We start from the raw sequence: 15,641 nt of genomic DNA, 5'->3' as shown, positions 1-15,641 counted from the left end.
TTTGTCTAGTTAGGATCTTCTACATTTGGGGAGTGTGCTTGAGACTTGAGCCTGACTCCAATGAGCAAAGCTAAATTTTGCGAGCAACTGTATTCTTTGTCCCAGAAGCATAACGAGGTTGCTGATCAGTCCTCTCGTCCAGTAAAGCCGGAGCTTGTAGGGTTTCATTATCCCCCTGTTGAAAGATGGTTCTTTTTTAACAACATTTTAACACTCTCCAAATTGAAAATCCAGCATCACCTGTAAATATTTCAGCACTCCGAGCAGGAGGCAGACTTTGTTTATCTGCACTTTTACAGCATAATTACAAACAATCACTGAAAATGGTTTTGGCGGTGGAGAGCCAACCATTTCTCAGCAATGACATGTTTTTGGGCCCGGTCGACCATAATAGGCTGCACTCTCCCCCCGAACACACATCCACCACCACGACACACGCACACACACACAACAGTGCGACTGTTTTTTTTCTTGTCAGCGCTCTGATCTACTGTGCGCTGACCACCCACAGTGCGACCGAAAAACCTCCTCGACATGTGAGACCCATCAGCCAAACCTGCTCTTTAACTTCAAAAACCCGCATACGTCTCAAGGTGTCGCAGCCGCGGCACAGAGCACGGACACGCCGAGGGTTAATCTGAAGGTACATTGGATCATTGCTTTCCTATTTACATGAGATAAGTATCATTCTGTGTTTCCACTAATGCTGCCGCGAGCATACAGGGGATGTGCATTTCCACTGACACACACACACACACACCGCGGAGAGTAAGCGGGGTTGAGGTTAACCAGATGAGGGTTGTTATGGAGATAAGAGGTCTCATTTGGTCACGGAAGGACCAGCTATGGATTTAATGGGGATGACAGGTGAATAAATGGTTGAAATCCATTAACCCTCCCACGACACCAGCTTAAGCCCTGCACCTAACATTACACTGGCCTCAGCTAGCTGTTGTCTACTGTATGTGTGTGTGTGTGTGTGTGTGTGTGTGTGTGTGTGTGTGTGTGTGTGTGTGTGAGTGTATATGTGTGTGTATGTATGTGTGCGGAGGTGTGGTTTAGCTCGGGAGTCCCACCCTGCTGCACGCGATGCCTGGGAATCGTGCCGGTTGAGGATTTACTGATCACGCTTTAGGGAATCCCAGCTCTCTCCCTCCCACATGGGCACACACACACACACACACACACACACACACACACACACACACACACACACACACACACACACCTTTAGGATATAGAGCTGACATAGTTAACACTGATCAGGTGGAATCACTCATAAAAATGGCGTTCATGCACACGCAAACACACACACACACACACTTGGATATACAAAGAACTGATGCTGTGCAGTCACACACGTGAACGCGACACTCGTGCTGCACACGTGCACACGCTTCCCCCCCCAAACGCCTTCAGGATGCTGAGCTGTCATACCTGACACTGATCAGATGAGATCGCACACAAAGACCGCCAGTCCACAGAAATGCGCGCACAAACCTGCACCTGAAACGGGCTAATCAGACGCAGGGTTTCACCTCCTCCCGTGCTGTTCGTGTCCTCTTGTCTTTTATTCTGCTCTTCTATAAAAACACTGGAGCTTATGACGCGGTGCCGGATTAAAAATTTACACTCGGCTCATATGTAGAGTAAAAACGAATACCAAAACAAATACTACATGAAAGAAGCCAGAAGCATAACAGTTTATGTTCCAGGCAGCATATCCACCAGCTTGTTTGGCTCGGAGTCAAGAAAATATGACTTTGAGATGCAGAAAGCTGGTGTGGCATGTTAGCTATAGCAGCGTTTCCATCTAACTGTCGAGCTCCTTGAAGCAAATGTTTGACATTCCAGAGGAACAATTAGCAGAATATAAAGCTGAATAAATTGGCTTCCAGAACAGCCAAAGAATGAAGTCTTAATTGCTTTTAGTTTTTGTCTATTTAAGTCTTAAGGATGAAGAAAAATGTATTAAAATTAGATTCTTTTGTATAATTCCTCTAATTATTTAGATGAGAGTTTCCCACATGACGGAGCTTGAACGCTCGCGTTTGTTCGGATCATCATTTTGTACGTGTATATGTTTTCAATAACACCCACATCAAATAAATTATATTCTAAATGGCTGGTTTACAATTTCTCCGTTGTGGCATAATTAGCCTAAATGCATAGACGGGGAGAAGCAGAGAGCGTACAGCAAGGGGAAGAGAGACAGGAAAGGAGAGGTGGTGTCAGCCGTGACTTCTCACCTCAATGTTGAAATGAGGGAGATGTTATAATATCCTTTGCATTTGTCAGAACCGTTTCTTCCTCTAGTATACATGTACCTAAACGGCACAATCATATAGCGAATACATACACACGACACCAGCTTTTTTCCTTTTTGAGGATCCGTACCTGCAGGTGACCCGAAAACAAGTGCAAGATAAAGCCGACACGCACAGCGCAAAGTCCGTGTAAAATAAATATGCGGTAATGATGAGGACCCAAAGCACTGCAGATGCATCACCAGACAGTGATGCTGGTGCAGAGGAATGGTGTTCATCATCTTGGTGGAAGCTATAGAATAAACCTGGGTGCTGTGTACAAACTACCTTTAAAGATAACTGAACAATTAAGGTCAAAGCTGTTGCCCTCTATCTCTCATGTGCTAACCATCTGGCCCTGGTGTTGGGCCAGACTTAAATACTAAACCCCGGGTCCGCTTCACTAAGACCCACTAAGTATCACAATGAAACTCGAGGCATGTTCGAGACACATCTGGAGCGCTCTCTGACTCTCCTTCACAGCACAGTGGAGCCAGGGAAGGATTTCTCCATCCTTCTAACACATACTTTTTCATGTTTTATTGTCCGGTGGGAAAAAAAGACTTTGAATCTCATTCTCTGTTCATTTTATGACAGTTCCCACCCCGGCCTCTCTTTATCTTTTCCTCTCTTTCTGCCTTTTTTTTTTTTTTACGTGCAAAAAGGATTCCATTTCTCCACCACCTCTTCTTTGTTAGTGAGAGTTTGAGAATCGGTGCTTGAATTGCATTGAATTGCAATAGAGCCACCCTTAAGTTCAAACTCCGTGTTCTTCTATAAACAAGTTGATGATGACTGTTAGTCCTCGCCCAAACAGTTTGTCAAGTCATTATGCGTGAGTAGCATCAATTGAAAGCATTCTGTTCTGTGCAAAAAACACACACAAAGCTAAAGTGTAAAGCTGTCAGGCAGTATTCCTTTATCAAGCTGACACCAGTCAATCTTAGATCTTTCATTCTATTGCAGTTTATCTTTTAGGAAACAGTGGAAACCTTTTCAATATACTTTCACACCACTTAGCTCCCTTTCCGCCGACGTTAAGCCTCCGTCATCGTGTGCGCAACCCTTCCAGCAGATCTGGGCTCGGATCTTACTGTCTGCTCTGATTCCAAACTGCACAGTGCACTATAAAAAATTCGGTCTGAAACTAGATGTGGCCGTGCTTGAATGGACAGATTATAGCAGGCTATTTAAAGACGAGAGGCCACGGTGGAAACAAAGCCTGAATGACAAGACCACACACTGCCATGGGAAAGCTCTGTATGTGTGTGTGTGAGAGATAGATATCTCTTATACAAGGGTATGCCTAGTACTGTGTTTGTGTATGTGTGCGATTTGCCACAGATAATTTGGCGCAGGATGCTGAGACTTGTGTCATCTGGAGCTTTACTTCTCCAGAGACATTGATATCATCGTCCTCATTTAAGCATCCCTGCTGTGAACGCATTAGGGGAGCTCCCCCGTGTAAAGTTGCTCACCAGGTGTCCCCTCGGCTCGTCCTAACCGCTTTGGACGGAGTCGACGGGTGTCTTTGCCGGCCTCCCGAATGGCTCTGCGGTGCTGGTTTATAATCGGCGGTGTCAGTGAGGAAATGGATCAGCTCATCGCGGTGCTTTTTGCAGAGCACTTCCTGCTGTACTGAAATGTGGATTGGGAGGGGTAGACAAAGCTTGAGGGTGTCCCATGACCCTTAACATCTATGCAGTTAACCTTAGTTTCCATGAAATGCCCTGGTGTCAGGAACCAGCTCTGTTATTTTCTACATTCACACCACTGAGTTCCACTCAGATTTTCTGTCCCTGTAGTCCGTAACATCCTTTTTTTTCTCTCTTCTTTCCTCTCCTCCTCTTCTTTTGTCTCCTCTTCTCTCCTCTACTCATTTCTCCTCTCTTCTTCTCCTCCACAACGGAAAAAACAGTCACAGTAATTAATAATTATAAGCTGTGGCAGGCAATAAAAAGAAGCATGGGGGCGAAAGAAAAAAAAAAGAAGAAGAAGAAGAAACAGGTTTCTCTCTTTTCCCCCGTCCCGTCCCTTTTGACATGTAAAGCGTGTAAACTTGGCAGGGCCAAATTGGTTGATTGCGGGCTACTGATGTGACCCATCTGGGGTTGAAACATTGTATTAGGTCTTCGCACGCTATTCCTCGCCACTCCCTCAGCTCAGCAGCTCACCCCCCTTCTGTCACATGAGGAACAGTTGCAGCACTGTTGTCGGGTGAGGAGGATGTGGGTATTTGCTGTGTTTATTTTGTGTGTGTGTGTGTGTGTGTGTGTGTGTGTGTAGAGTGTGTGTAACGAGAGACCGGCCGCCAAATGGACGGTCCAAACCCAGCAGCAGCTGTGTGTCCTGTTGAAGTGTCCTTGAGCAAGACACCACATCGCTCCCTGACTACATTGGATATGTGTCCAGGTTTTTACATTGTGTTTTTTATGTGTGTGTGTGTGTGTGTGTGTGTGTGTGCATGCTTAACTGTAAGTGGATCAGGATCTGGAGTGATGTGTGACAACGTCTCTTAACTGGAACAGTGCTGCAACTCTTGGCATAAGACACTCCAATTGTAATCCACAAAAAAATCACTCTTACTTTTTACTATTTTAGAATCAACTCAAATGATGTATTAATAACGTGTTATTGTAAAATTGATACATCATGCAACTTCTGCTCATGGTTTTGTTTATTCAGCTGGAATGTCGCACATTTCACAACAGAACCGTTGAGCAGAACAACAGAAAAACGAGCCACAGTTTACGAAGCCCTTATGCAATAGAGGGGGAAAAGAGGCATGCCTCGCCTCGCGTGAGTCGCTCACAGTGACACAGCAGTGTTTTTGAGCTGCTCATACTTTCCCAAATCACAGATATTACTGTTATTCCGGAGAACATCCTGAAGCTATTGCAGAGGAATTTCTGCGGTCCCGCTCATAAATCAGACTTCAGCTGCAAGCAGAAAATACTGGAGGACAGGCCTGCATAGTGGGATACAGTGCAGCTCCAGAAACACATGTTCTGCACTTCTACATCAGACGCGTTTGGTTTGAGGGTGTCTCTGTCGCGGCCTCAACGTCTGGAAATCCAATGCAGAGTTTATGGAGGAAAAAAATATTAGATGTCTTCAAATCACTTCGTCCACATTCTGGTCATCGCAGCATCAGAGAATAGAAGAGATACAAAAAGAACACACGAGTAGATGTTTGAAAGTAGATGCCACTTCTCCACTACTAAAGTAAAAAGGTAATATATGAAACAGCCTTGATTTTAATTTAATGTCGGGGGCGCTTGAGGTGAAAGAGACTTTCTTAGATGCAGAGTAACGCTTTAATAAATGAAGTGTCAGCATGGAAACGGAGCTGGAGGCTCAGATCTGCGGGTATGGGCCCGGGTCCAGCGGTGTTGCCCGCAGGTCTCAGCTGCAGGGCGATACAAGAGCCGAAGTGGAAGTTTATATGCTGCTAGGCCCAAATGGTGGTTTACTGACACACGGTGTAATGTGAGGTTCATTAGTGTGGAGGCGATAATTGCGCCGGGTAGTTTGAGAAGTGTGCCGCGCGTTAGGCCCTGGTGTTCAGCACAATTGTACGAATTTCTCCTCAAAGCCTTTCTGAACCTCGTCCTTTTAGATTCCCTCGCTTGTTAAACTGAATATTTTGCAGAAGAAAAACCTCCATTAGTCACATTAGGACTCTAACCGTTGTTGGTTTTGAAGAGTTGACAGATACGTTCATGCGTTCCTGTTTGATTACATTTCTATCTGCAGCTTGAAAACAAATATCAGATGCACATGATCTCATCTCGCATTTCATCCATGATTTTTGTAAGCAGCTGTCTTTCTAAGTAACCTAAATCCTAACAAATCAAATTACAAAATGACTGGATGGTACCTACTATTTACATAAATCAAATTAGCATGCGAATCTTCCCCCGAAACTTTTTCCACATTTATCCCTTGCCTCGCCTCGGCATTGCAGTGCCGCTCTTCACCGTCTGCAGCTTTCTGCAAAGTTAAAATCAAGTATCCTGCAGCAATCAGACATTAAAAGAAGTAGGAACCTTTTATTTTCCATGAAAGTGGCCAAAACCGAAGGTTATATATGTAAATTGGACTGACCACTGCTTCCGACTTTGCTTCCGTGACAAGCAGAGTCCCGTCTTTAAACACATGTTGATGAGATCATCTGCAGGGTGAAACACACAAGCAAAGATGTGTCATAAGCTCAAGCAGAACAAAAGGCTGGACCACCTTCGACACAAATAAGGACTCACCAAACCACACTAACCATTTCGATTAAAGGGATTCACGCACTCTGAAGAGACAAATTTAAAGACAGAATTGGGGTCAATCAGTGCGTCAAGCTTCAAAACACTGAGTCCTACATTTCCCATAAGGCAGTTGAAATGCATCTTTTTGTGAGACCTTCCTCACATCGGCCCACGTCTGTCCAAATCCACTCCTCGAGTTTGCAACGCAGGGCTTTCTGTTAGAAAAATTTCCCTCTCGAGCTGTGTGTCATCGCTGTGACATCATCCGGGTTTTCTTCTCTCACTGGACAAAGCTCCTCCAGAAGTAGCTGTTTTACAGGTTGCGCAGCGTGTTAAATATTCCCTCAAGTAGGGGGGGGGGGGGCTCTGCGTGCAAAGTGCGAAAAATAGTCTTCCTATTCAGAGCGACAGCCTGTTTGGAGAGGGCAGACAAGTCGGTGTTTGTTTACCCTCTGCAAATCTCGTTGGTTGTTTGGGAATTAAACACAACACACACACACATACATACATACATACACTCATAGCGTCACGCCAACACCAGATGCCAGGAAGTACAGTGGCGACTGAGTGGCATCCACAGCAAAGCCCCGCCATGCGTGACTCTCTCCTGACTTTTTCCTCTTTTAGCAAGCTTGCGTGATCCCAACATCACTCCCCCATCATGCCCCCCCCCCCCCCCCCCCCCCTCTATATCCTGCCCTCACACACAAACACACGAGTATATCGCCTGCTAGGCGATAGCGCGGGGGGGGGGGGGGGGGGGTATATGTCCTGAGCCAAATGAAGTGATCGGAGCAAACACTGTTAGTATAAACAAGCTCGGATTAGAGTGTTGTGGTGACATGCAAGGGGCACAGATGGGAGAATGTGAAGTGGACAGTCACGATATGTCCAGACCTGACAAAGGATATCTCGCTGTGCTCACCTCCACTTCTTTTCAACCGCGCTCCCAGAGCTCACGTCTGAATTTTTAGAAAAGCTTTCGTTGGAGTGACGCTGCCAGTATCTTAACACTTTTTGTCCTCTTGTTCGGTACTTTTACACACAAGTATTAAAAGACAAGAAAGAAGAAAGTAAATCTCACATTTTTGCCTATTTTCTAAATTCTTTTAAGATGTCATGTCAAAAGGCATCGTCATGTTTGATGTTTTGATGCTGAGATGCCTCTGGGTGTTTTTGTTCTGCGAGCGGCCAGTGTTTGCCTGCCGCCCCCTGCAACCCACAGGGACGAGGTGTTAGGAGAAGGATAATCAGATTACTGTTGGGTTAGCGTGTCGCTTAATGAATTAGCTCCGTCAGAGGCCAAACTGTTGTGTGATATTGATGGTGAGAGAACGCAGGAGACGGGTCACTCACGTTAAAGCGAAGCTGACGGGTGACGTGAAGGAAGATCAAATCAGGCAGAAACTCTCCCAAAAATATGTCTTTGGATTTATTTATTTTTTACTGAAAAATCTGCTTTTGGTGCGGCGACAACCTTAAATCGAAATGCGACTGTTTGTATGTGGAGAGAGAGACCTTAAATACTGCATTATGCTATTGCTCTAGATTACCTGCCTCACAGACTGGCCCTGGTCCTACACACACACACACACACACACACACACCCACACAGAAGCACAGCGGATACTGAACACCTCTGATAGTGTCTACTGACTGACAAGTTAATGGCTTTCATGCATAAAGCATGGCCGGCATCGTGGCTATCACTTGACCCCTGCACACATTAACCACCTCACATCAATTTAATTACACAACGGTGGGCCTTTCCTGTGCGTTGCCGCATGTGTGTGTGTAGCGTTTTTGGTCTCTGCAAGCGACACACTTGTTCACACTTGTAGTTTATGTCAATACATCTTTTAACTTCCTGTTCCCAGTGAAAGAAAAAAATCATGTATCGCCAAATTGTGTGGTTTTGATTTGTCTCACGGAAGGATTACGTGTCGCTTCATGGGTTGAGAAACTAATCCTTCCTCTCGGACTAAATGAAGCATTTAAAATCCCATTGTTTTAGTTAAAATGCATTGTCACGAAGCTTAAAAGCCAATGTTGTTTTTCTAGGGACAGCGACATTTTGCTCCCGCAGAGTTTCAGCAAAGTGCCATAAAATAACTTTTATACTCTTTTCTTTCCGTCCGTCCATTTAACTCAGTACAAGTCTTCTCATTAGTGCATCATGTCGGCCACTTTGTACTGTGTTTCCTCCACTAAAACGATGCCTCTCTTGAGTTCACAAGCCCAGCAAATGAGCACGACTTGTTGACGTCGTAAAAGTGCTCCGCGGTTAGCATTTTGTTTAGCATTGCGTGCTGCAGCAGCATTAGCGTAGTTTCCCTCCCCATATGGATTCTGCCTGAGGGACCATCTGTCCGTTATTATTTTCCTCAATGGGCCGAAACAGCGCCATAATCTTTTTAACAGATTAACTTCTTGTTATGGAGAGGCTGCATGGATTTAAAAGAAAAGAAAAGAAAAGAAATGCTAACAGGATCAAAAATAAAATAATGAAAGGTGTGGTTCTTCAGAAAACTTGTTGAAAACCGCAAAGCGAGCGATGATTGCTTTCGACTGGCCAGCGGGGAGGAGAACACGAGGGGGATAATCTAAGGCTTGTTGTGCTTCTTTCTCCCTGTTATTGTGAATAATGCCAGTGACACTAGTTGGCACGCAACACAAGGAACCGGCAGAGCTGCAGACCGTAACCTTCGCTCTGCTCTCCGTCTTTCTTTTGCCCTCCTCCCCTCTCATGCAGGAATGCAGAATGAAAGACAGGGGTAGAGAACTAATAATTATTCCCTGAGTTGTTGTTAAGAATTCCCTTTTTCTGTGAGAATTAGCAGAGGCACTGGTGCGTTTTTCTAATGAAAAACTCAGCGTAGGACAACTGAGTGTACAAATGAGCTCTATAATAAACACGTTATGGTCGTTTATTCTATACATTGTAAGTCAACGGCTCCAGTCTAGCTTTGTTCCAGTCTAGATTTTGATGAAGTAGACTTTTTGGACCAAGGCCTGGACCTAAATAACTCAAACTTAAAAATATTTGATGCCTTTTTTCGCTCTTTCACTCCTCCTCTCCTTCTTCATCCCTCTCTTTCTCACTCTGCAATTCCAATCATATTTAACTAATTTGAAAGCACTTTAAATTCACCTCTCATGGCACATCTGTTTCCACGCTCCTTGTTTGTTTATGAAGCACGAGAGGTTTTCGTTTCAAATGCATCTCTTGATTAAACTCAAAATCAGGGAGATGGGCTTTACAGCAAGCAGCGAATGTTCACATAAACTTTACAGTTTGAGGAAAGACGCGCTGCGCGTTCATTTCCAGCTATTGAATCTCAGACCGCTCGTGAAAATGGAGATTGTGTGCGAGCACAGAAATAGAAGGCGTGTGCGTTTATTGTGGCCAGGTCGGGTTCCTGAATGCAAATTGTATTAACCGCCAGCTCCTTGAGAGAGCAACAGCCATCCTCATCAAAACAGGAATCCAAGGGAAAAGCTATTTATAGAGTAACCATGCCAACACACACACATGCATGCGGGAGATTCCATTATTTTGTCACCTTTGTGCTTGAGAAATGCATCAGTTCTTTCTATCAATTTTACAGTTGGCGAACCAGAAGAAGAAAATAAAAGTACTTTACACCAAGGATTTAGCTTTTTTGGGCTTTAGCTTGGTAGAAAGTGCGTCAATAGTTTTCCCACGAAAGTCAAAATATGCCTGGACACCGAGGTCTCTATTTGAATGAGCGAAACAGGAAGTTTGTGATAAATATAGACGCAGAGGAGAGCGGAGAACAGGCCTGACAATGGAGTCGAACCCGCGAACTGTACATGTGATTGTGCACGTGTGTTGTCATTTCGGCCTCCGGGCCGGGTTACTGCTCGGATATGTGTGTGTGACTCACGAGGGAGTCCGTATCCTGAGTTCACCCCACGCTGAGCGGACTGAAGGCCGGGGCCGACGCTTGTGCTGGTGGAACGCGCCGGATCCCTGGCAACGGCAGGGAAACTGTAGCGTCTTGTTGTCTTCAATTAAAAAATACACTGTTGCATTCATTTGGGTACAGTCAAATTAAAAGCTTTCCTGCGTAACTGGCTCATCTCACGCAACACATGCCTGAATGCAGCCTGTGTTTGTGTGTGTGTGTGTGTGTGTGTGTGTAAGCGGAGAGCACATCATTTCACGCTGAGGCACATTCTCCCCAGGCTTTCATCCATTTGCATCCTGTTAGTTTTTCTAATTGTCTGTATAAATATTGCACCACGTTGGCCTTATGTTGTGGTGCATTTTTTTTTTCCAAAGCTTGACAAGTTGAATTTAGGAGTGTTTAGACAGCCCTGTAGCTGGCTCCGCACTCGTGTGTCGCTCTTTCAATGGGTTCGTCAGAAAAAAAACATTTTTCTCTCCGCTGACAAACACCGCGCTCACATAAAACATGTGCGCCACAATCAGTCATGTTCTCTATTTATAGAAGCAGTGTGTGTGTGTGTGTGTGTGGCGCCAGTTTTTATGATGCGCCCGTGTATAGAAGCCACATACAGTAGCAGTACACACGGTTGCCATACGAGTCTGTTACGCCCGAGGGCTCATGCGTGGAGACGGATCACTCCTGTACAACAGTCGTGTGAGTCGACTTGTTTGCCAAACAAAACAGAGAAGTGGAAACAATTGAGTTTTGCATCCCAACCTCCAATCTGTGTGATCCCGTTCGCTCGGTCATAATATCACTTCCCCTTCACTTCAGCGTCTAAGGCTATTGTTTATGTTCTATTCAGGAATCACATCTTTTATTTTTTCCCCTTCCTCAGAGATAGACTTCCTGTAGCGAATCCACGTGCACACTACTCTCAAAAAAAATCCCTCGCTCACGTTAGGATCTCCTCTGAAAGATGCATATTGGTGATTCATGCCGGGGCCGACAAGAAAAGTCCTTTTTGTAAATGTGGTTTTGTGAATAAAAAAAGGCTTTTAAGTCCTGGCAGTCCCTTCCTCCAACTGTAATCTTATATGTCACAGTGGAAAACATTGTCATCCCAAACAATATCGGGGAAGATTAAGAGACCTCAATCCAATATTAATACTGGTATCAAGGGTGATTGAAATGTTAATGCACACTGTTTATATCCATCAAGTGGAACGGTAGGAACCAAGCAGAAAAAGCTGCTGTTTATCTTCAGAAAAATATGAAAAGCGCCAAAAACTTTCTGTCAGTGAGTCTTTTTTTTCTCTTCTTCTCTTTGCCACACTGCAAAAGAAAAAGAAAAAAGAAGTTGAAATGGTTCAGGGTTGGATTTGGACAGGCCGAGATCCGGACATTTGATCTTCGGCATAATGAAGTATTAGCTTCCATTACAGTGCAGGCTTAACCTTTTTGCGGAGCACCATTGAGCGCTTGCCAGCAGTCATCAATATTTAACAGCTGTTGCTATTATGAAATTCTTTATGGGCTAATGTGGCTCGCCGGCTTGCACGCAAGGCCTTGGCCGGCCGCCAGCCCACTGTCGGGAGGGGGGGGGGAGATTGACAGACGGCTCGCTCGCGTGACAACCAGCCCTTGATCGGCCAACTTCTCTCTCTCCCTCTCTCTCTCTCTCTCTCTCTGTGTGTGTGTGTGTGTGTGTGTGTGTGTGTGTGTGTGTGTGTGTGTGTGTTGGTGCTGCTGCTCTCTCTGCTGTGGATTTCCTGTGCCTGCGGAGAGAGAGAGAGAGAGAGAGACGGTGAGAGAGAGAGACAGAGAAGAAGAGCGCTGAGGGAAGGGGGCGGGAATAGGCAAAGGAAGTGGCTGTAAGCCAACCCGACCTCAACGCACGCACACACACACACACACACAGTTCTCTCTACTCACGCAAGCCTTGTGGAAGGGGAGGGACTGCTGTGCAGCACAGCGTTTCACATGTTCAGGTCCGGAGCTCTCTTTTTTTTTACAAGCCAAAAACCACAGCAGAGGATCGGCTGCCAAGAGATGGCACCCATGCTGCTGCAAATCAGGGAGACGGGAGAGCCTGCATGCATGATGTAGGTAGTATGGATGTGATTGGAGCGTCACTCATATATTAGCAAAACATCAACCCTCTGACAGAGAAAAAACAAATAAGTTCGGATAAGATTACTTCTTACCTGAGGTGGGGAAAATATCAGATCCCTTGCTTGAGTAAAAGTAGCAATGAAGTAAAATTACTGCATCAAAATTGTGACTTAAGTAAAATAAAGTATTACAATATTATAGTATTGGATTATTATGCAGATGCATTAATGTTTAATGAGCATTCTACCGTTAATTTAAACTATTTTACATACTGTTGGGTAGTGTTTTCTACAACAGTGCATACGATTTTTTTAAAGATCGTCATATGTGGTATATCACAGTAACTATAGCTGAGAAATAAATGTTCAGGACGGTCCTCCACTACTTATTACATGTTAACTGAACTGGAAACTGGCTTCAAGCTGGGTATAAAGTGATTAAATGTCTAAAGAACACCCACAAAAAGCAGCAGTAGCCACCTGTTGCACTGGGTTTGGAGCGGTGTGCATGCAGGTTGGTCGGTCCCAGGTTAGAACCGTGCAGCAGCAGCTGGTGTTGTGTCTACGAGCAGCCATGTATGAACACTTACCTGCTCCTCGCTGGCATATTGCTCTGGATAGCAGCGTGAGCAGGAGAATGGAGCCGGGGTATCACCTGTACCATTCAGTTTAAAACGCATTGCCGCTCTTGTACTCACGATTTCTGAAAGCGCTTTGAGTCGTGCGACGCTCTCTCAACATAATGTCACGCCGCGCCATCTTTGAACCTAATGCACAGGACTGCATTGAAATATTCATCTTTGCATCTCTCGTCATTTTTGCGAGACATTCCTTTGTGTTTGACCTCCATTATCCCCAGAATAAAAGCATGTCGGTGACACTATGGGTCCACAGAGACATCCTCCCCCCCCCCCGCACCACAGCTCTCCCTCCTTAGAGAGGTTTTCTTCTTTCTCTCCTCTGGTTCCTCTTCGTTCCTTTTCGGCTGTTATTGGTAGTGTGGGAGGAAGTGGCTGTAAAGGACTTTGCTGCTACACGTCCATGTGCCCCACGGCCAGACTCACCTCGCCCCCTAGAGGGGAAACACCTGATTGATGTGGACTGTGTCCTAAACTCACACACACACACACACACACTACGCAGCAATCTAAAGCAATCCCATCTAAATCGCATCACATTCTACAAGCAAGTCTTTTCTCCCTTCCAGCATCTCTTTCCATCACAGTCCCTATAGTCGTAATATCGGATTATTTTTTCATTTCAACAAATCATCGACGGTGTCCTCCGAGCCAATTGAAGTCCCGAGACAATTGTGACTCGAATTGTGCAAATTTAATCACAATGTAGCTTGATATCTGGCGGGGTGGTCTTACCGTTTTGTGTACTCAGTGGAAGTGGAAAAGACATAACCGGGGACCGACGAAGGGAGCGAGACACTTTCAGCCTCACCCCTTGGCAGCGTCGACATCCCGCTACTTGTCACTTTTTACTTGACACCCCCGTCCACACACACAGAGCACATAAACGCCTCGCCATTACCCACTCTGTTTTCCTTTATAGACCGGGGAGAAAATGGAGGCAAAGAAAAGCAAACCCAAAAGACGCGAGCGGTGATGAATAAAGCCCGTATTGTCGGCAGAGGAAGTGCCTGTGCCCGTTAATTAATCATCCCGCGTGTTTGTCTTTCCTGACGCTGCATCCTCTCCAAAAAGCTGCCGTAAGAGAGAAAACAAAAATACATGAGGCGTTGAAGGAGGAAAATAAAGAGGCTTATTAGAACCATTTCCCTCTGCTAGTTTCCACTGGTTGGATGATATTGCGGTGATTGAAGAGAATGGTGTGTGTGTGTGTGTGTGTGTGTGTGGCTGTCTGAGTCTGTTTGTTTGTGTGTGTTTGCACTTGAAGGAGGCGATGAAAAAATACTTAACATTATTACTGGCATTTATGAGTTTACTGAGCAACTGTCAATGCAGTCATCAGCGCTTAACTGATTTCCAGCATTCACATTTAGGCCTTTATTTTCACTCATAAACCTGATGTTGCAAACCGGGGGGAACGAATGATTCAACGCCAAAGAACTTAATCCATTCAAAATGTACAGATAGAAGAAGGAAAAAACGGGCGCATTAGCTTTGCGTGCTTCAGAGTGGAATTAAGAGAAGGGAAACTCTTTCAGCATCACAAAATCGGTTGTCGATCGATCGTGATGCCGAGTTGAACAAAGAAAGGGTGGAGAGATGAGGAGGAGGAGGAGGAGGAGGAGGAAGACGGGTTCATTGGGGGAGGAATGGACCGAGGACAGGAGACGGTAGAAGGTTAAAGGGGGAGGAATGGCAGCCGTAATGGGGTTAGTCGGTGGGGGTGGGGACTGTACGAAGCATCGGAAGATACATACATACTTAGATAGTTTTTCGTAATGAGGCTATGGTGTATGTGTGTGTGTGTGTGTTGCGTGACTAATCTGTGCCAGCTACAATGAGTGACGGAGCGAAGGGCTGATCTCTTGGAGTGAGCCACATGCCCACTGACAGCACGCCCATAAGAGAAACACGCAAACATGCCTCCAACACGCAACGCACACGTCACCGATTGCACATGTGACATTTCTGCACGCCACGGTCCGTGTAGGCTAATTGCATGTATACACACTCTGGCATGGTAGTAGGTAGGCCTTTACTCCACAGCGGAGAGATCGCAGCATGTGTATCGCAGCGGTTGATGGAGTGTGACTCGCTTGTGATATTTTTATAACTTAAAGTAGATGTTCCTACTCTTTTGAATATCAGATGGCACAAAAAGGAGCAGGAGAGTGATGAGCTTTGTAAAGAATGAAGAACATCTCAGAGCCTTGTTTCAGTGCAAATAAGTCCGTTTTGACGTCACAAAAGCACTAAATGCTGCGCTCTACCTCACGCTTAGTGTGCCAGTGAGCCTCTGCGTGTAGCGTGCGGCCGTATCGTGTGAGAAGAATCCTGTAAAGTCATGAAATCCTCCTCTTGTTTTGCCTCGTTAGACGGCCCCCGCCGCACAGACTAATACCTGGCGATC

The 15,641-nt window shown here is 45.4% G+C and overlaps 1 protein-coding gene across 1 annotated transcript in view; it reads left to right on the top strand.

Moving 5' to 3' along the window:
- ahrra (aryl-hydrocarbon receptor repressor a) overlaps positions 1–15,641 on the top strand; it is a gene marked incomplete at its 5' end in the record, with an annotated part of 57,091 nt that overhangs the window by 26,361 nt on the left and 15,089 nt on the right. The window lies entirely within an intron of this gene.

This window comes from Pholis gunnellus, assembly GCF_910591455.1.
Source record: "Pholis gunnellus genome assembly, chromosome: 20".
Classification (NCBI taxonomy): Eukaryota; Metazoa; Chordata; class Actinopteri; order Perciformes; family Pholidae; genus Pholis; species Pholis gunnellus.
This window is presented reverse-complemented; position numbering and strand designations above follow the sequence as displayed.